The sequence below is a fragment of the Macrotis lagotis genome, chromosome 5 (assembly GCF_037893015.1).
Source record: "Macrotis lagotis isolate mMagLag1 chromosome 5, bilby.v1.9.chrom.fasta, whole genome shotgun sequence".
In the NCBI taxonomy this organism is placed as follows: Eukaryota; Metazoa; Chordata; class Mammalia; order Peramelemorphia; family Peramelidae; genus Macrotis; species Macrotis lagotis.
The window spans coordinates 129,879,363-129,899,912 of NC_133662.1; the positions used below are offsets into that span (position 1 = coordinate 129,879,363).

The following is a 20,550-nucleotide window of genomic DNA, read 5'->3' on the forward strand; positions in this document are numbered from 1 at the left end:
CTACATATCTAAGAATTTACTCTTTTCTCAGAGAGTAACTGCCAGTGAAATAAAACCCACAGTATAGTGAATAGCAAATAAACCCTATTTTTCCAAACTAAGAAATCAGGGAAGTTATATAGATGAAAATATATCAAACAATACAGAGAGTAAATGATTTATTCCATTAGTAATGAAATATATCAGCTAATCTAAAAATATATCAGCTAATCTACCTTTTTAATGTTAGTTTATAAATCAACATCCATTTTATTTAGTCTTTTTAAGAAAAATGATTGAGGCAAGGGTGTGTTGATAAAATGTTTAACAACAACTGGCATGAAAAGAAAATAGCATATGCATATGACAAACTCAAGATAATATTAATCTGTATTATTAATATTTATTCACAATTTCTCATGTATAAATTAGACAATTAACAAAATGTCAAATCAAACACTGGTTTAATAGCATTATTTAAATGTTCACACTAAAAACTTAACAGTTGACGCTCATGAGTCTGTTTGAACTTGCTCCATCTGAGCAAAGGATAATCCTGGATAAAATGTGGACATAGAGTAATAATTGACTAAATGATGTACACATATATGTATGTGTGTGTCTGGACCTCTACTTTTAATTCCAATTGAGGAAATTCCCTAAAGGTGAGGGAAGGGAATAAGTATTTAAAAAGTATGTATTTTGTACCAGTTCACTATGCTTAGTTCTTTCCAAATGTTTTCTCATTTGATCTTTTGGATAGACATGTTTACAGATTAGTCATTTTCAGTATGAGGAATTAGGATTAAGGGAAATGAATAAGAAATAATTTTTATGAAGTGTTCATCAGATTCTGAAGGGTTGGGTGTGTATGTGTGTGTGTGTGTGTGTGTGTGTGTGTGTGTGTGTGTGTGTGTGTGTGATTTGGTTTGGTTTTTCTTCCTCTGAATGTGGATAACATTGTCCATATCTCATCTAATTCAGTTGTCTTAGCTCTCTGAACTGCTGAGAGGAGCTGCTTCCATCAAGGTTGTTCATCTCACAATGTTATTTCTCATTTGATCTTTTCAACAACCCAGTGAAGTAGCTCCTATTATACTGCTTATTTTATACTGAGGAAACCGAGACAAACAGAAATGACTTGCCTTGGTTTACTCCAAAAGTAGACTTCTGATGTAAGATTTGAATGCAGATATCCCTGCCTCTATGTCAAACACTCTAACAAATCCACTACTCCAACAGCTACTCTTTAACAGATACTCTGAAATTTATTACAATAATTGAGAATTACCTACATTACTGAGAGGGTACTTTATTTGAACAAGTCACACAGTCAATATTATTATTATTATAGTTAATGTGAGTCCTGCTGTTTTTTAATGTTTATTTTTATTTAACATGATTTGTAGTCATTGTGTATATTTCTCCTATGGAGAATCTGTTTACTTCACTCTATCAGTTCAAAGTTTTCTGTTTCACATAAGTGATGTATGAGTGTATGCATATATGAATATATATATATATATATACATATGTATACATATTTATATTTTCCCAAACGGTTCCGTTGAGGTGTGAATGGATAACTATCTCTAAACAGTCCTCTGCCAATCTTTTCATAGAAATCCAGGAGGGGAACAAGAGATTGGTGCCATGAAGATGATCATTTTACTTTGCTCACAGAGGTTGTACTGTGCATCTGTGTCTCTCTGCCTCCCTAAATATTGCTACTCTAAAGGAAATAGTTTTAATTTCAAGATGATATCCTCAGCAATGCCTCTTAATGGGAAAGTATTGCCCTATACTACATATCTAAGAATTTACTCTTTTCTCAGAGAGTAACTGCCAGTGAAATAAAACCCACAGTATAGTGAATAGCAAATAAACCCTATTTTTCCAAACTAAGAAATCAGGGAAGTTATATAGATGAAAATATATCAAACAATACAGAGAGTAAATGATTTATTCCATTAGTAATGAAATATATCAGCTAATCTAAAAAAATTCCAGATTTCATACAAAGGAAATTTCCCAAAGTATCTGATAATAATAAATTGGAGTTAGGGATATAATTGAGGTACCTGCTTCTCTACATATCAGCCTCTTCTCAGAATATTTCTCTTCCTTCTGGGATCTCTCCCTGAAGAGAATGAAAAACTATATTTTCTTTCTCAAAGCTGGAAGTCAAAGACCAAGAATCTCTTCTTCCCCCCAACTTTGCCAATTCTACTCCTCAAGCAGACAATGGTTACTGAAATCACTAATCACTCTTTGCCCCAGTGATGGGGGCCTCCTTAGATAAATGTTCTTTGGGGCTTGGTTAGATGTAGATTTCTGTTATTGGTCCATTTATAACTCAATAGAATTTTATTGCAAAGCTAGTGAATTTCTGGATATTGATTTGGGCTGAAAGTTGATAGAGAAAACACAAAATGGTAGTAGTAGTAGTAGTAGTAGTAAAAAAAGAATAAAAAAGAAGCACATATTTGCTAAAGCTATAGGAAACTTTATAGAAATACATGAGAATTTACTATCAAATAAATTCTGTCTCATATAAGTATGAATAAATTCTGTCAAATAAATTTTCTGGTAAAGAACTTGCTTCCTGATATAGAAATCTAATTGTTTTTAAAAGTTTTAAAAGTTTTTAAAATTTTCATTATTTTTTTCTAAAATATATAAAAATAATTTTAACATTTTTTTTTGAAATTTTGAGTCCAAATTGTCTCTCTCTTACTTCCCCCTATTGAAGAAGAAACTTAACGTAAGTTATTTAAGTATAGCCATGAAAAGCAAATTTTAAGTCATGATGTGAAAGAAAACATGGACAAAAACCTTAACAAAATAAAGAAAGTAAAATATCTTCATTCAGACTCCATCAGTTCTTTCTCTGGAGATGAATAGAACCTTTCATCATAAGTCTTTCAGAATTTTCTTGGATCATTGTATTGCTGAGAATAGCAAAGTTATTTACAGTAGATCATCTTACAATATTGTTGTTCCTGTGTACAATTTTTTCCTGGTTCTGCTCAATTGTTTTTGCATGAATTCAATCTGAACTCCATGATTTTTCTTATTTTTAATTACATACAAAGATAGTTTTCAACATTCATTTTTTTGCCAGTGTTTGTGTTTCACATTTTTCTACTTCCCTCTCATTCCTCCAACTTCCCCCTGGCAGTAAACAATCTAATATAAGTTGTATATTTATAATTTTATTTAATATACTTTCATATTAGGCATGGGGGGAAATATTATGAGAGAGAAAAATTGACGTCAAAATCTTTTTTAATTTCCTCCATTCTATCTTCCCCCAGTTGTTTTCTTTCTTCTTTCTCCTTATCTTTCCTTGCCATTGTTTTGCTTCTGATTGCTACCTGCCTCAAACTGTCCATTCCCTTTTTCCTCCTACTTCCCTGCAAGGTAGGATAAATTTCTAAATCTAATTAGGAATGTATATCATTCTCTCTTTGAGAATTCTCTCTGTTGAAAGTGAGACTTACTCAGTGTTTACACTCTCTTTTCTTCCTTTGTGCCTCTTCATGTGGTAATTATTTCTAATGCCTCTACCTTCTCCACTTTTTTCATGTCTAGTTTTATGTCTGTCTTGTAATCCCACCCTCAGTCAAAGTAAACTTATTTCAACTACCTGATAGAAGTACAATTCTCAAGAACCATTAGCATTATTGCCATAATTAATTTGTACTCACACACTGTGTTCCAGTATACTCCTTTAAACTTTCCTATAGAAATATAACCTTCAAGAGCTAAAGTACCATCACCTCATGATCAATTTATCCCCATACACTCTGAGAACACACTATTCTGATAGAGATGCAACCTTCATGAGATAAATTATTGCATCTTGATTACTTTATACCCACACCCTCTGCCTAATTGCCTTCCTTTCAACTATCCTAAGAGAAATACAATTCTCAGAGTTACAGTCTTACCATTTAGTCTTATTTACCTAATGTTTTTCTTAGTATTATCAGCTATCATTTTTCTTCTTTCTGTTTACCTTTTTACACATCTAGAGTCTTCTATCTGAATATCAAATTTTCTGTTCAGTTCTGGTCTTTATATCAGGAAAGTTGCAAAATTCTTTATTTTGTTGAAAATCCATCTTTTCCCTTGAATGAATATGCTGAATTTGCAGGGTAGTTGATTATGGGTTGTAATCCAAGTTTCTTTGCTCTCCAGAATATCATATTCCAGGTCTTTGATCCTTTAATATTGAAACTGGTAAATCCTGTGTATTCCTGACTAGGCTCATTGCTTCTTTTTTGAAAGTATTTTCTCCTTTAGCAGAGTATTCTGATATTTGGTCATAATATTCCTTGGAGGTTTTATTTAGGGGTTGCTTTCTCAGGGTAAATGATGGATTCTTTCAAGAACTATTTTATCTTCTTGTTCTAGAAAATTAGAGCACTTTTCCCAGGTCATTTCCTGCAAGATGTTATGTAGCCTCTTTTTCTGATTATGACTTTCAGGTAGATCAATAATTTGAAATTTTTATCTCCTGGATATATTTTCCAGATTGGTCACTTTTTTTCTAATATGTCCTTTACTTTTTTCTATTTTTTCAGCCTTTTGGTTTTGTGTGATGGAGTCTTGGAATATCATGGTGTTATTCGTTTTCATTTGTCTGGTTCTAATTATTAGGACTTTGTTTTCTTCATTTAACTTTTATTTTTCCTTTTCAATTGGTTAATTTTACTTTTAAAGAAGTTGATTTCTTTTTTCATTTGGAATTTTACTTTTAAAGTTATTGTTTTCTTCAATCAATTTTTTTCATAATTTTCCTATATGACTTTCATTTCTTTTCTCTATTTTTCTTCTCTTAATTTTTAAAATTCTTTTTGAGTTCTTTCAATAGATCTTTTTTTGTATTTCAGACCAAGTCATAAACCCCTTTGAGGCTTCATATGTAGGTATTTTGTTATTGCTTTCCTCTTCTGAGATAGCATTTTTATCATCCCTAACAGAATAGTAGTTTTTATGGCTAGTAATTATATTTTTTTTACTCATTTTGATAGTTGATTCTGCTCCTAAGGCAAAGGGGCACAGTTCCAAACTTTTTCTGCTGGAATCAGGGCTCTGGTCCCTGACTTACAGCTTGCCTCTGGTCTCAGGTCCTAGCAGTTTGTACCTTATATTAGAGTAACCCAACCCTTTCTCTCCTATTGCCCCTATATCACTGGGGCTTAAACTTTGTATTCTAAGCTGCTGTTGGAACCCTCACTGCTGGCCTATTGTACCACTGGCTTTCTGAGCCCCAAGCTGAATTGCACTGTGGCTAATAGCCTCATTCTGTCTTTCCAGTTCTCCCTATGCTGGGCTATACTCTTTTTTTTAATCATGTGAGACAAACCTTTACCAAAGTTCCTCCACAATGTCTTGAGTTAAGAAATTATTGCTCTCTTGGTTTTTTTTTTAATGGGTTCTGTCATGTTAGGGTAGAGACTTCATTTAGAGTTGTTTCAGGAAAAGCTTTGGAAGCTTCCTAGCTTCATGCCACCATTTTGATTCTGCTCCTAGATATTTGTTTAAAATTTTTTTTACATAGTCTTTTTTTAAATTTATTTTTATTCTCATTTTGTACAAATGTTTTTTTTACATTAATAAAATATATTTGTTTACAAGTAAACAAAATACCCCTCCCCCCATGAATTTAGATAGACTTGCTTGGGCGAAAAAGTAAAGGGGAGAGAAAAAAAATTAAAATTAAAAAAAAAATAGTAATAATTGTAGGTATGGCCAGGTGGTGCAATGGACGAAGCACCAGCCCTGGAGCCACGAGCACCCAAGCCCATATCCAGCCTCATAAACCCAATAATCACCCAGCCATGTGACATGCAAGCCACCAGATCCCCACTGCCCTGCAAAAACCAAAAAGAAGTAAAAAAAAAAAAAAGACCCAAAATAAAATAAAATAGTAATAATAGTAGGGGTGGCAGACAGAGCACTGGCCCTTGAGCCAGGAGCACCTGGGTCCAAATCTGGCCCCAGACACCCAAAGATCACCCTGCTATGTGGCCCCAGGCAGGCCACCCAGCCCCACTTGCCCTGCACCCTCTCCCAAATAATAATAACAAAAAATGTGCTTCAGTCTTTGTTCCAACACCATCAACTCTGTCGTGGGTGGATCACATTCTTTATGATAAGTCCATCACAAAAATTATTTCCATATTTTTCCAACATTGCCATTGCTGATTGCAACTCCCTCCTTTCTTATTTCTCCACTACCATGTACTCTATTTTCTCTCTCCTTTCACTATGACTCTGCTGTAGGGTCACTGAGTGGCGCAGCAGACAGATCCCTGGTCCTGGGGCCAAGAAGCCCTGAGCCCCCATACTACCCCTTAGGCCCAGAATCCACCTTGCCCTATGATCCTGGGCAGGCCATCCAATCCCAGCCCCTTGCAAGAAGTGAAAAAGAAAATGTGTTATATCTGACCACTCTCCCCCCATGGTCCATCCTCTCCTCCTTTATTCACATCCCCACCCCTTCCCCCCCCTGCTCCCCCCTCCTTCTTACTCCAGTTGTCTATACCCCATTGAGTATATTTGCTGTTTCCTCTCCTAGCCATCTCTGATGAGAGCAAAGGTTCCCTCATTCCCCCTTGCCTCCCCACTTCCATATCATTGCAATAGCTCATTGTAATAAAAAAAAATCTTATTATGTGAAATATCTTGGCCTATTCTCCCTCTCCTTTTTCTTTCTCCCATTCCATTTCCCTTTTTTTTCCTATTGACTCCATTTTTACACCATATTTTATCTTTGAATTCAGCTTTCTCCTGCGCTTCAACTATAAAAGCTCCCTCTACCTGCTCTATTAATTGAGATGGTTCATATGAATATTATCAGTATCATTTTTCTATACATGCAGTTCATCCTCATTAAGTCCCTCATATTTCCCCCCCTCTCCTCCAATCTCCATGCTTTACCTGAGTCCTGTATCTGAAGATCAAACGTTCTGTTCAACTCTGGCCATTCCAAAAGGAACCTTTGAAATTCCCCTGGTTCATTGAAAGTCCATCTTTTTCCCTGGAAGAGGACATTCAGCCTTGCTGGGTAGTTCATTCTTGGCTGCATTCTAAGCTCTTTTGCCTTCCGGTATATTGTATTCCAAGCCCTAGGAGCTTCCACTGCAGTTGCTGCTAAATCCTGTGTGATCCTGACTGCAGCTCCACGATATTTGAACTGTGTCCTTCTGGCTGCTTGTAATATTTTCTCTTTGACTTGGGAGTTCTTGAACTTGGCTATAATATTCCTAGGGGTTGGTTTTGTGGGATCTCTTTCTCTGGGGGATCGGTGGATTCTCTCCATTTCTATTTTGCCCTCTGCTTCTAGAATATCAGGGCAATTTTCCTGTAGTAATTCTTTGAAAATGATGTCAAGGCTCTTTTCCTGATCATGACTTTTAGGTATTCCAATAATTTTCAAATTATCTTTCCTAAGTCTGTTTTCCATATCAGTTGTTTTTTCAATGAGATATTTCACATTTTCTTCTAATTTTTCATTTGTTTGGTTTTGAAGTATTGATTCCCGATTTCTGGTAAATTCATCAATCTCCCTGAATTCTATTCTTTGTCTGAAGGATTTGTTCTCCTCAGAGAGTTTTCTTATCTCTTTTTCCATCTGGCCAATTTTGCTTTTTAAAGCATTCTTCTCCTCAATAACTTTTTGAACTGTTTTATCCATTTGACCTAAGCTGGTTTTTAGCATGCTATTTTCTTCAGCATTTTTTTTGGATTTCCTTGATTAAGCTGCTGACTTCATTTTTCCTGCATCTCTCTCCTTTCTTTTCCCAGTTTTTCCTTCCAACTCCCACATTTGATTTTCAGTCTTTTTTGAGCTCTATCATAGCCTGAGCCCAATTTCTGTTTTGCTTGGAGTGTTTAGATGCAGGAGCTTGTGCTTCCTCATCTTCAGACTGAGTATTTTGATCCTTCTTGGGCTCATTTGCAAAATGTTTCTCAATGGTCTTCCTCTTGTTTCTTTGCTTGTTCATTTTCCCAGCCTAAGCCTGTTTTTTGGGGTGCTTCCTGAGCTTTTGGGACACTCCCACAAGGGTCTCAGTGTGTGAGGTTCTGTCCTCCCTCCTGGTCTGTGAATGACCATAAGCGCTCCCCCTCTACCATGTGGCCGAGGTGGTGGGGGCCCTGTTGTTATGGGGGGGGCCTAGATTGTGATCAGGATCTGATTGTGGTCAGAGCCCCAGAGTCCTGTTCCAGGGGCAGAGGACTGAGCTCCTTAGTCTCTCTCTCTTCACTCCCCTCCCTCAGCTCAATGGGCTCATGCCCTGGGGGCTCCTGCTTACTGGCTCCACCTGCTTTTGTTTCCTGGTCTAGGCTGTGGAAAGACCAAGCTGCTAGCTGTGTGCCCTGAGGGCTGGGCTCCATGTGCTCACTCTGGCAGAGGTCCCCTGCTGTTCCCCCACTTTGTGCCGGGTGCTCCCCGAGGTGCAGCTCAGGAGACTCCCTGCTGCTGTGAGCAGGCTCCCAGCGCCCTGGGGATGCCTCCAGGAGGCTGAAGTTCTTTGGCTCTGGCAGGCCACCCCTCTGGCAGGCCGCCCCTCTGACCCCGGGGGAGCAGAGCCTTTCTGCTCTTTTCCAGGTTACCTTGAGTAGGAAAACTGCCTCACTGGGTCCCTTTGTGGGTTCTGTCTCTCGAAAGTTTATAGTCCTTAGTTTATGAGTTTTTATCAGAGAACTCCTAAGATTCGATCCCTTCATGTCCTACTTAGTCTTTATATCATAAGATGCTTTCTACCAAGGTTTCCCTTAGATTTGCTTAACTGTTTTTATTTGTTCTAGGGAGAATTAAATTCTGAGCCTGGGAAGATGAAGTGGCAGAAATATATTGGGAAATTATCATAATATCAAAAGAAAGTATAATTTTCTTCCTTATAATTCTATATGACAGCATCTAAGTATATGGAAAAATTGCTGTCTTATAGAAAAGTGGTGTCAAACAAGTAGAAATGAAGGTTGCAACTATACATAAGGATCTCTATAGGTTCATATTGACTTAAAAACCAAATTAACAAATACATGTTGACATTATGTATGTTCTATTTTGTTTTTATTTATTTTATTACATATTTCATGATTCCATTTTAATGTTAATATTTTTTTCTTGTTGGGCTCTGGCCTATAATTCTGTTCTAAATTTCTGAATATATATTTTGGTTTAATTCATCCCCTGTGTCTCTTGCCATGATCTCTTTTCTACTTTATGTTTTCTTATAAAAACACAGTAACTTGGATCTGGTTAACATTTTTAGTATATCTAATCTTCTGCAAATGTATCTGATGTATCTTTCTCCACCAAAAAAGGCTTATTTTCCCAACAAAGGAAATACATTAGAACACAAGATCAACATCCTATTTATCAATAAGCAAGCAGCTCTGGAATTGAGTTTGTTCAAGGATGTGTTGCCTCAGGTTGATTTATAAAACTAAAAGCAATCTAGCAAGACTGTTTTACTCTTCAATAGGGTGTGCTAAAGAACAAATTAAAATTAAATGTGTATCTTCTCTTTCTTATGTTTATAGTTTTTAACATAAATCTCCATTTGTTTAAGTTATTGACAGATAGCATATATACATGCTGCACATATTTATCCACACACATATACATATGTAACATTCTGCTGATACTTAACTCTAAAAGTAGTTCTTTTTCATTATAACTTCACTACAAGTACCTGTCTAGATAGGAGTATCTCTTTGACTATCTCTATACCCCATAATGATCATGAAAGAATTGATTCATCAAGATTCATCATGACAATTCTTAAACACTTAAATGATTTTTTTCTTTTACAAAAATTATACTAAAAGAAAAAAATGACATTTTAAAGCATATAATGGCTGTTTCTGTAACAATGAGACTGTAACATAAATGGACAAAGGCAAGGAAATTTTAAAAACCTGGAATTCCCTTCTTATCTAGTTCCTTTATTCACAGATATATTAAAAATACTTCAAGAAGAGTAATGAAAAAATTTATGGAGCACATGTGATGTAATATTGGGGCAAAGGGACAAGTCTTCAGGATAGCATCAGACTTTACTCAGAATAGTCTTGTAAATATTTTTAGTTCATGCCTTTTCAGTATTTCCCACTCTCAATGTCCTATCTTTCAACACTGTTGTACGCTTGTTCAAAATTAGTAGAACAAGGAACCAATAAGCATATTGGAGACAGATAAACTCCAGCTGTTAATATTTATATTCACCTTAGAGCCATTGTTTTTTCTCCTCAGTAAGACATTTGCTGACATTTTGAATCAGAGATTTGCAATTGTAGACAATTGTTATCTAAATGAGTTGTGACAGCTGAAAGAAAAACTACAGTTTTAAATTTTCTTTCATGTGTCAAATCATTTCATTACTTAATTTCCTAACACATTTAAATGGCATTTCTCATCATGACATAAGTAACACAATTCAGAAACTATTCTTATGAGAAGCAATATATCATGACATATATCAAAAGCTACAGTAACTTTTTCAGAGCATGTCCCTTTGCTTCCCTTGTTCATTCAAACATCTATAATGTCTAGGACTTGCTAAGAGTCTTTGAATTTACATTCTCAGAAAAAGTGTTATTGTTCAGTCATTTTTCAGCCATATCTTGACAATTCATGACCCCAATTGGGGTTTTCTGGGCAAAGACACTGGCATGATTTTCTATATCCTTCCCTAGCTCATTTCATAGATGAGGAAACTGAGGCAAATAGGATTGAGTCACACAGCTGGTAAAATCTGTGGCCAGATCTGAATTTAGGAAGATGAGTCTTCTTAACTCTAGGCCTGATACTCTACCAACATTGCCTTTGAAAATATGCTAAACATTCTTTTATCTGCTTATTGAATATGCCATTTCATGTACCTCACTAACTTGAAAAAATTATTTCATAGTCTGTATAATCAATAACATTGTAATAAAATGTAGCTTATGAAATATTTCCTTTTATTGTGATTGTAAGATCTTTTTTAAATAAAATGAAGCAAGTTAAAAACTATATATGAGTGAAAATAGATAATATTTGTGAGCATTCAATAATGTCTAAAAATATAAATTCCTATCTTGTACTTTAAATTTTATTTGTACTGAATTCATGAAACATACCTGAATCTAAAGTTGATATGATAAGTAAGCCTGGAAGATTTTAAATTAATTAGTCAAATTGACTTTAGGGAAAGATAGCACATAATTAAATTAAATCTTTTTTTTACTTCTGAAATGATTTCTATTATGCCATCAGAGGAAATATAAAGTATTTGGGATAGTGGATCATACCAGTATCCAGGTTAGCTGAAATAAATCCCATGGTATCAATTAATCAAGTTTTCATTGAATCAGTCAGTTTTGTAGAACATGGAGAGTTCTTTTCAGGCTCAGTTTTAAAATCTCTTCTTGGGGTTCTCAGAATAACTCAAATGTTTAATCAAAAGATAGAATTTAAATATGTCATGTTTTCCAGAAGTTTTTTTAAAAAGTTGCTCAAGAAACAAAATTAATTAGAACTTCTTAAAGCACTAGATATTAGACATTGTTATCTAGCTGTAGCTAATAATAGAAGAATATCAATCAGGGAAAAAAAAGATAGGTCAATTCCATAGAGCATGAGATATCAAAAAGAACATGAGGAATACCTAGAATGTTGAATTTATACTCCATGATAGAAATATAGGAGGCCATGGACACAAATTGACCAGGCAGAAATAGATTGTGATATACATCACTGCAAAAAGTTTTCACAATTCAAGGTCATAGATCCAGTGGAGGATTAGATTAGTAATAAGGCACTCATTTTTCCTCTACATTTTAACTTGGAAAACTTAGATTATGTTCTGTCAGATAATGCGGTTATGAATTAATACAAGCCCACTTATTTAAATTGACTTGCTATTCCAATATGTTATTTGTTATGGTATATTAATATAATATTTAATTATTTATACTATTTATACTATTTAAACCAAAGTTCCATAACCCAGGAGGTTATAATCTTTTTAAAAAATTTTTCCAGGGTGGCTAGGTGGCAAAGTGGATAGAGCACTGGCCCTCGAGTCAAGAGTATCTGAGTTCAAATCCAGCCTCAGACACTTAATAATTACCTAGCTGTGTGGCCTTGGGTAAACCACTTAACCCCAATGACTTGCAAAAAGAATTTTTTTTTCCTCCAGCTACATGCAAAAAAAAGCTACATTTCAAAAACATGAGTTTGAAATTCTCTTCCTTCTTCCCACCCCACTCCTCCTCATTGAGAATAGGTTAAAATATGTAGCCATGAAAAACACTACTAATAGTCATGTGGAGAAAGTAAAAATAACCACCCCCCCCACCAAAAGAAACCTCAAGAAAAATAAAGTGAAAAAATTTGCTTCACTCTGTATTCAGACATCATTAGTTCTGTATTTGGGATGGATAGCATTCTTTATCATAAGTCCATCAGAGTTCTCTTGGGTCACAGAATTACTGAGAAAAGGTAAGTCAGTGAAGGTCTGTCTCTTTGGGGGAAAAGGGGAAGTAAAGTCCAGCAAAGTGGGGGAGCAGGAAAGTCAGTGAGGGGCTTTTAATCACATTGTAGTTCAGGTCCTGATGGCTTGACAACAGCATAGGTCCCAGCAGCTAGTTAGCAAAATGGTAGGGAGGGGTCCCAATCCCAAACAAAATCTGAATCCTGGGAACACCAAGGCAAAAGACAGGGCTGAGTTGGGAACAAACCTGGGCATAAAGGAGGAAATAAACTTCTGCAAATGCAAGGCCTGGACTGCATAAGCAACATCTTAGCCAATGACAAGCCAGAGATCAGATCCCAGCTCCAACAGAAAAAGCTTGTATCTATACTCCCTGTACCCCAGGATTAGAGCTCAAATATTTCAAGATGAGCAAAAAAAAATCAGAATTTCTTGATAAAAAGACCAGAAATGAACAAAGAATTCAATTGTCAAATGCAGGGCTCAAGTGATGCATAAAAAGGTAAATGAAAAGGGAAAGGAAAAATAAAACAAAACAAATATTAGTCAATACCATTAAATGGTATACAACCCATTTAAGGGAAGATATAATACTTGAATTTCTTGAAAACTGTATTTCTCTTAGGATAGAGAACAGGTTGAATATAATTGAAGAGATTGGATTTAGAGGATATGAGTATGGTTGGTTCTTCTTTCTCCATTGAAGAGGATCAAGATTACATCCTATGTTTGAATAAAAGAAGGATATTTACTCTAAATTTATGTCTCAGTTTCCTTTGACCTACTTCAATTCTGCTTTGCTCACAAAGCTTAACACTTTCTGTGATGAAAGCATAATATTCTGAGAGATGGACAGCCATTGTCTCACATACCTTTCAATCAAATGTAAAGTTCTTAAGAAAGATCTTTGGAGTGATCCAATATTTAGAGGACTTTGAGACTCTGTAGTTAATTAAATCAGAAGCAACTATGAGGTAGTATGGTGAGAATCTACCTAGAAGGATTAGATTTAATCCATCCTTCCGTTAAAAAGGGTTTAAGTACCCTAGTAGGGGAGTTAAAGAGGGGAGTTGGAAGAGAGTATGCTTGGGGGTGGGGTACAAATGGTTCATGAAATGATTTGGCTTTGATTTATAATGATTTTATGTCCTTGGAGGGTACTTGGAAAAAGGGAGTGAGGTATAAAAATTATTATAATTTGATGAAATTCAAGACTCTTGAGAAGTGTATTTCTAATGAGATAGAAGAGGGGAGGGGAGGGTATTTGGAGATTATGAGGTAATATTGTTTACCAAACAATAAAGTAATCAAGCAATCAACCTGTGATTGGACTATATCAAACAATCAAGCAATTAATCAAAACTTGATTGATGGTACCTGATTAATAGTACTTGTTTAATAACTAAAGCCAGGTGAAGAAGTACAAAGATCTATTAGAGGGAAAGAAGAGAGGGTATGAACACTGAGTAAATTCTATTCAATACATTTGACCCAGAGATAGAATACATTCCCATTTGGATTTAAAAATCTATCCTACTTTACAGGGAAGGGCCAGAGAAGGGAAAGATAAGGAGGGAAAGACTGATAAAAGGGAAGGTGAAGGTTTAAGTGAAAAATAAACTCTAAGTGAAATTTTAAAAGAAAAGGTATAGGGGAAAGGGAGTAAAACTTTGGTGAAGAGCAGTAAGAGAAAAGGAAAGAGAAAAAATATAAATGAGGAAAGATAGCATGGCAAGAAATACAGAATTAATAAATTTTAACTGTAAATGTAAATGGGATGAACTCTCCATAAAACAGAAAAGGATAGCAGAATGGATTAAAAACCAGAATCCTACAATATGTATTTACACGAAACACATTTGAAGCAGATAGATACACACAGGGAAAGATGAAAGGGTGGAGCAAAATATGTTATGCTTCAGATGAAGTAAAAATGTCAGAGATTGTGATCCTGATCTCAGATAAAGCAAAAGCAAAAATCAATCTCATTAACAAGGATAGGGAAGGAAACTACATCTTCTTAAAAGATAGGTAATGAAGCTATATCATTATTAAATATGCATGCATTTAGTGGTATAGCACCCAAATTCATAAAGAAAATGTTGAGTGATTTACAAGGAGACATAGACAGCAAGACATTAATAATGGGGATCCTCAACCACCCTCTCTCAAAACTAGATAAATCTAATCACAAAATAAACAAGAAGGAAGTCAAGAGGGTGCATACAATCTTAGAAAACTTAGATATGCAAGATCTTTGGAGAAAACTTAATGGGGGATAGAAAAGAATACACATTTTTCTCAGCAGTGCATCAAAATTGACCATTTACTATGGCATAAAAACTTATAGTCAAATGCAGAATGGCATAAATAACAAATGTATGCTTCTCAGATCATGATGCAATTAAAAATACATGTAATAAAGGGTCATGGAAAGATAAACCAAAAATTAGTTGGAAACTAAATAACTTAATTTTAAATAATGACTGGATCAAACAACAAATCAAAGTAAAATCAATAATTATATCCAAGAAAATTATAACAATGAGACTTCATAACAAGATTTATGGAATATAGCCAAGACAGTTTTGAGGGGAAATATTATCTCTAAATGCTTATAAGAATATAACAGATCAACGTATCAATAGATCAATGAATTGGGTAAGCAACTAAAAAAGCTAGAAAAAGAACAAATTAAAGATCTCCAATTTAAAACCAAGTTAGAAATTCTGAAAATCAAGAGAGAGATTAATAAAATTGGAAGAAGAATTGGAAGAATTGGAATTAAATTGGAAGAATCAATAACTTGGAATAAATAATAATAAATAAATATTAAATTTGGAAGAATAATTGATCTAATAATTAAAACTATAAGTTGTTTTTATGAAAAAACTAATAAAATAGAAAAACCTTTGGTTAATCTGATTTAAAAAAAGAAAGAAGATAACCAAATTACCAGCAAAAGTGAAAAGGGTGAACTAACCCCCAATGAGAAGGAAATTAAAGAGATAATTCAGAGCTACTTTGCTGAACTAAATGCCAATGAATTGGACAACTTGAGTGAAATAGATGAATATTTACAAAAATACAAACTTCTCAGATTAACAAAAGAGGAAATACATTACTTAAATTTTAGAAAAAAAAAGAAATTGAAAAAAGACCATCAAAGATTTCCTAAGAAAGGTCTCCAGGTCCAGATGGATTTAAAAGTTCATTCTAGGGGCAGCTAGGTGGTGCAGTGAATAGAGCACCAACTCTAGAGTCAGGAGGACCTGAGTTCAAATCTGCCCTTAAACACTTAATAATTACCTAGCTGTGTGGCCTTAACCCCATTTCCTTGCAAAAACTGAAAAAAAAAAAGGGAATTCTACTCAACGTCTATGGAACAATGACTTCCTATTCTACATAAACTATTTTTAAAAAATAGGAGTTCTGCCAAATTCCTTATATGACACCAATATGGTGCTGATACCTAAACCAGGAAAAGCCAAGACAGACAAAGAAAATAATAGACCAATCTCCTTAATTAATTAACATTGATGCAAAAATTTTAAATAAAATTTTAGCAAAGTGATTATAGCAAGTAATTACTAGGATAATACATCATGATTAGGATGTCCATTATCTCACTTACTATTCAATATAGTATTAAGAATATTGATTTTAGCAATAAGAGAAGAAAAAGAAATTGAAGGAATCAGAATTGGCAATGAGGAAGCAAAACTTTCACTCTTTGCAGATGATATGATGGTCTACTTAGAGTACTCAAGAAAATCATCTATAAAACTACTTGAAATAACAGATTCAGCAAAGTAGCAGGATATAAAATAAACCCACATAATTCATCAATATTTCTATATATGAACAACAAAGCCCAAGAGTAGGAGATAGAGAAATTCCATTTAAAACAACTGCAGACCACATTAAATACTTGGGAATCAACCTCCCATGACAAACCCAGAAACCATTTGAACACAATCACAAAGCAATTCTTTAATTAATGTATTGCTGGTGGAGTTGTGAACTGAGTTACCCATTCTGGAGAGAAATACAGAACTATTCCCAAATTTAGAAATGTGCCCACACAAATAAAGTCAGATCTAAAAAGTCTGAAAAATGTCAATTGCTCATGATTAGGTCAAGCTAGTATGAAAAAAATTACAATTCTACCCAAATTAAATTACTTATTCATGCCATGTCAATCAAATTACTAAATAATTATTTTACTAAGCTAGGAAAAATAGTAACAAATTTCATCTGGACAACAAAAGGTCAAGAATATCAAGGGAATGGATGAAAAAAATGTAAAGGAAGGTGGCCTACCTATATCAGATCTAAAACTGCACTATAGAGGGACAGTCATCAAAACTGGTTGTGATTAAGAAATAGAGTAATGAATCAGTGGATTAGGATAAATTCAAAAGGAACAGTAGTATATGACTACAATAATACATTTGACAAACCCAAAGACATTAGCTTCTGGGATAAGAACTCACTATTTGACAAAAATTGTTTGGAAAACTGAAAAATAGTATGGCAACAATTAGGCATAGATTCACATCTCTCACCCTATTCCAAAATAAGGTCAAAATGGGTATGGATTTAGACATAAAGGGAGTCACCATAGATAAATTAATAGATGAAGAAATACTCTATCTATGAAAAGGGAAGAAATTTATGACCAAACAAGAAATAGAGAACATTATAATTTTTTTTTTAGTTTTTTCAAGGCAGTAGGGTTAAGTGGCTTGCCCAAGGCCCCACAGCTAGGTAATTATTACATGTCTGAGGCCACATTTGAACTCAGGTACTCCTGACTCCAGGGCCAGTGCTCTATCCACTGCACTACCTAGCCACAACAAAAACATCATAAATTGTAAAAATGGATGATTTTGACTATATTAAATTAAAAAGGTTTTGCTCTAATAAAACAAATGCTGCCAAAATTAGAAGGAAAACAGTAAGCTAGGAAATAATTTTCATAGCTAGAGGTTCTCATAAAGGTCTCATTTCTAAAATATATAGAGAATTGCACCAAATTTATAAGGTTACAAGTCATTTCCCAATTGATAAATGATCAAAGAATATGAAGTTTTCAAATTAAGAAATTAAAGATATGTAATATTATGAAAAATGCTCCAAATCATTATTGATTAGAGAAATACAAATTAAAACTATGAGATATCAATTCACAGCCATCAGATAGGCTTAGATGATCAATGTTGGAGAGGTTGTGGGAGGATTGGGACATTAATGAATTGCTGGTGTAGTTGTGAACTGATCCAACCATTCTGTAGACCAATATGGAATTATGCTCAAAGAGCAATAAAACTGAACATTTCTTTGACCTAATAATTCCAATACTAGGCCTATATCCAGAAGAAATCATAAAAGAAGAAAAAAGGTCCTACATGCTACAAAATATTTATAGAAGTTATTTTTGTAGTGGCAAAGAATTGGAAATTGAGGGGATGCCTATCAATTAAGGAATGGCTAAACAAGTTATGATATTTGAATTTTTTTGGACTAATATTGTTCTATAAGAAACTATAAATGGTCAGACTCTAGAGAAGCATAGAATGAATTACAGGATCTGATGCTGAGCAAAGAGAGTAGAATCAAGTGAACATTATACATATTAACAACATTGTGAGTTGATCAACCCTGATGGATGAAGCTCTTCTCAGCAGTTCAGAGAGCAAGGACAACCCTAGGAGAACGGTTAGGGACAATGCTAAATCCATCCAGAAGAGGAAAAACAAAACTAAAAAAAAACCCTTCAGATTCTGATGAACACTGCATTCATTTTTTTTAGGTTTTTTGTAAGGCAAATGGGGTTAAGTGGCTTGCCCAAGGCAGCTAGGTAATTATTAAGTGTCTGAGACCGGATTTGAACCCAGGTACTCCTGACTCCAAGCTGGTGCTTTATCCACTGCACCACCTAGCCGTCCCTGCATTCACTTTTTAAAAATTTCTCTTATTTAGTTCTTTCTCTTAATCCTAATTCCTCACACTGAAAATTACTAATCTGTAAATATTTTTTTTAACACAAATGTGTATTTACAATATTAACCTTACTGTTCACCATTGAAGGGATGGGGGGGAAGGATGGAAGGAAATTATGAAATTTAAAATATACATATGCAGATGGATGAATGTTGGAAAACTTTTATAACATGTATTTGGAAGAATAAAATACCAATTTAGAAGAAAGAAAGAAAAGGTAAGTTATTCACAGCTGATCATCCTGCAATATTGCTGTTGCTTTGTATAAGGTACATTTGCATCCTCTTGTGTTAGATTTTTACTGAGAGTCTCTTGTTCATCATTTCCTATAATAGAGGAGCATTTGATCTCAATCATGTACCACAGTTTATTCATCCACTTCCCAATAACTGGGCAACCCCTCAATCTCCAACTCCCTACCACCAGAACAGAGCAGCTATAAATATCCCTAAACAGATTCTTGTCTTCCTATAGTTCATCTCTTCTGGAATATAAACCCAACTGTAGGACTGCTAGAAGAAAGGGTAGACATGGTTTTATAGTCCTTTAGGAATAGTTCCAAATTTCTCTATAGAACTGTTGAATCATTTAATGAGTCCTCCCACAATGCATCATTGTCCTAATTTCCCTATATCTCTTCCAACATTTATCATTTTCTCCTTCTGTGCTATTAGCCAGTCCAATAGGTAAAAGGTAGTACCTCAGAATTACTCCAACCTGCATTTCTCTCATTAATAGTGAGGTATGACATTTAAAAATTATTTAAATAGATTACATTGATAACCTCATCTGAAAAGTGTCCATATCTCAATTGGTGAATGATTCTTAATTTTTTTAATAAATTAGATTCAGTTCTCTATGTTTGAGAAATGAAGTCTTTATCAGAGAAACTGGCTCCAATATTTTTCCCCACAGTTGCTATTACTAGTTGTAATTCTCTCCATCCTATTCCCCCATACCCTCTCTCCTTTCACTCTGTCCCTCCTTCAAAATATATTTCATCTCATTTCCCTCTCCCATGATCTTTCCTCCATTCTTTCACCTAAACTCTCCCTCCCTACTCTGTCCCCTTTCTCCTATCCATTCCCTTTCCTTTTTTCTCTAGTGTAAGATAGATTTCTATACCCATTGGAGTGTATATGTTATTTCCTCTCTGAGACAATCCCAATGAATGTAAAGGTCACTCACTCCCTCTCATCTTTCCCGTCTTCCATTTCACTGGAAAAGCTTTTCTTGCCTCTTTTATGTGAAATAACTTACCTATTCTTCCCCTCCTTTCCATTTCCCTCACTATATTCAATTCTCTCCCATTAATCCCATCCTTTTATATATTATTTTAATATCTTTATTTTTAAAATACTTATTTTTAAATGTAATTTAAATAAATTATATCTTTAAATTCAACTCATACCTGTGCCTTGTCTATCATGCTCCTTCTAATGCCCAAATAAATGAGAAGATTCACATGAGTTATCATTATCATCTTCCCATGCAGAAATATAAGCAGTTCAACATAATTTAAGTCCCTTATGATTTACTTTTTCTGTTTATCTTTTTTATGCTTCACATGAATCTTATATTTGAAGATCAAAAGTTTGAAAGTCCCCTATTTCATTGTGTATCCATCTTTTCTCCTGAAAGAGATTGTTCCATTTTGCTGGGTTGTACAGCCAAGCTTTTTTTGCCTTCTAGAATATCATATTCCAATCCCTATGATCCCTTAATATAGAAGCTGCTAAATCTTGTGTTATCCTGACTATAACTCCATGATATTTGACCTGTTTCTTTCTGACTGCTTGCAATATTTTCTTCTTGATTTGCAAGTTCTGAAATTTGGCTATAATATTCCTGGCAATTTTCATTTGAGGATTTCTTTCAGGAGGTGATTAATGAATTATTTCAATTTTTATTTTACCCTCTGCTTTTAGGATATCAGGTAGGTTTTCCCCTGGAGAATTTCTTGAAAAATGAGGTCGAGGCTCTTTTTTTTAGGTCATGATTTTCAGATAGTACAATAATTGTAAAATTATCTCTTCTGGATCTGTTTTCTAGTTGTTTTTCAAAT

General features: G+C 34.4%; 1 long non-coding RNA gene across 1 annotated transcript in view; it reads right to left on the bottom strand.

Moving 5' to 3' along the window:
• Positions 1-19,960, bottom strand: part of LOC141489878 (uncharacterized) — a 50,832-nt gene extending 30,872 nt beyond the window's left edge. Inside the window, exon 1 of the long non-coding RNA XR_012469017.1 lies at positions 19,897-19,960. This is a non-coding gene — a long non-coding RNA (uncharacterized LOC141489878). The remainder of the gene's footprint in view (positions 1-19,896) is intronic.
• Positions 19,961-20,550: the final 590 nt, after the last annotated feature.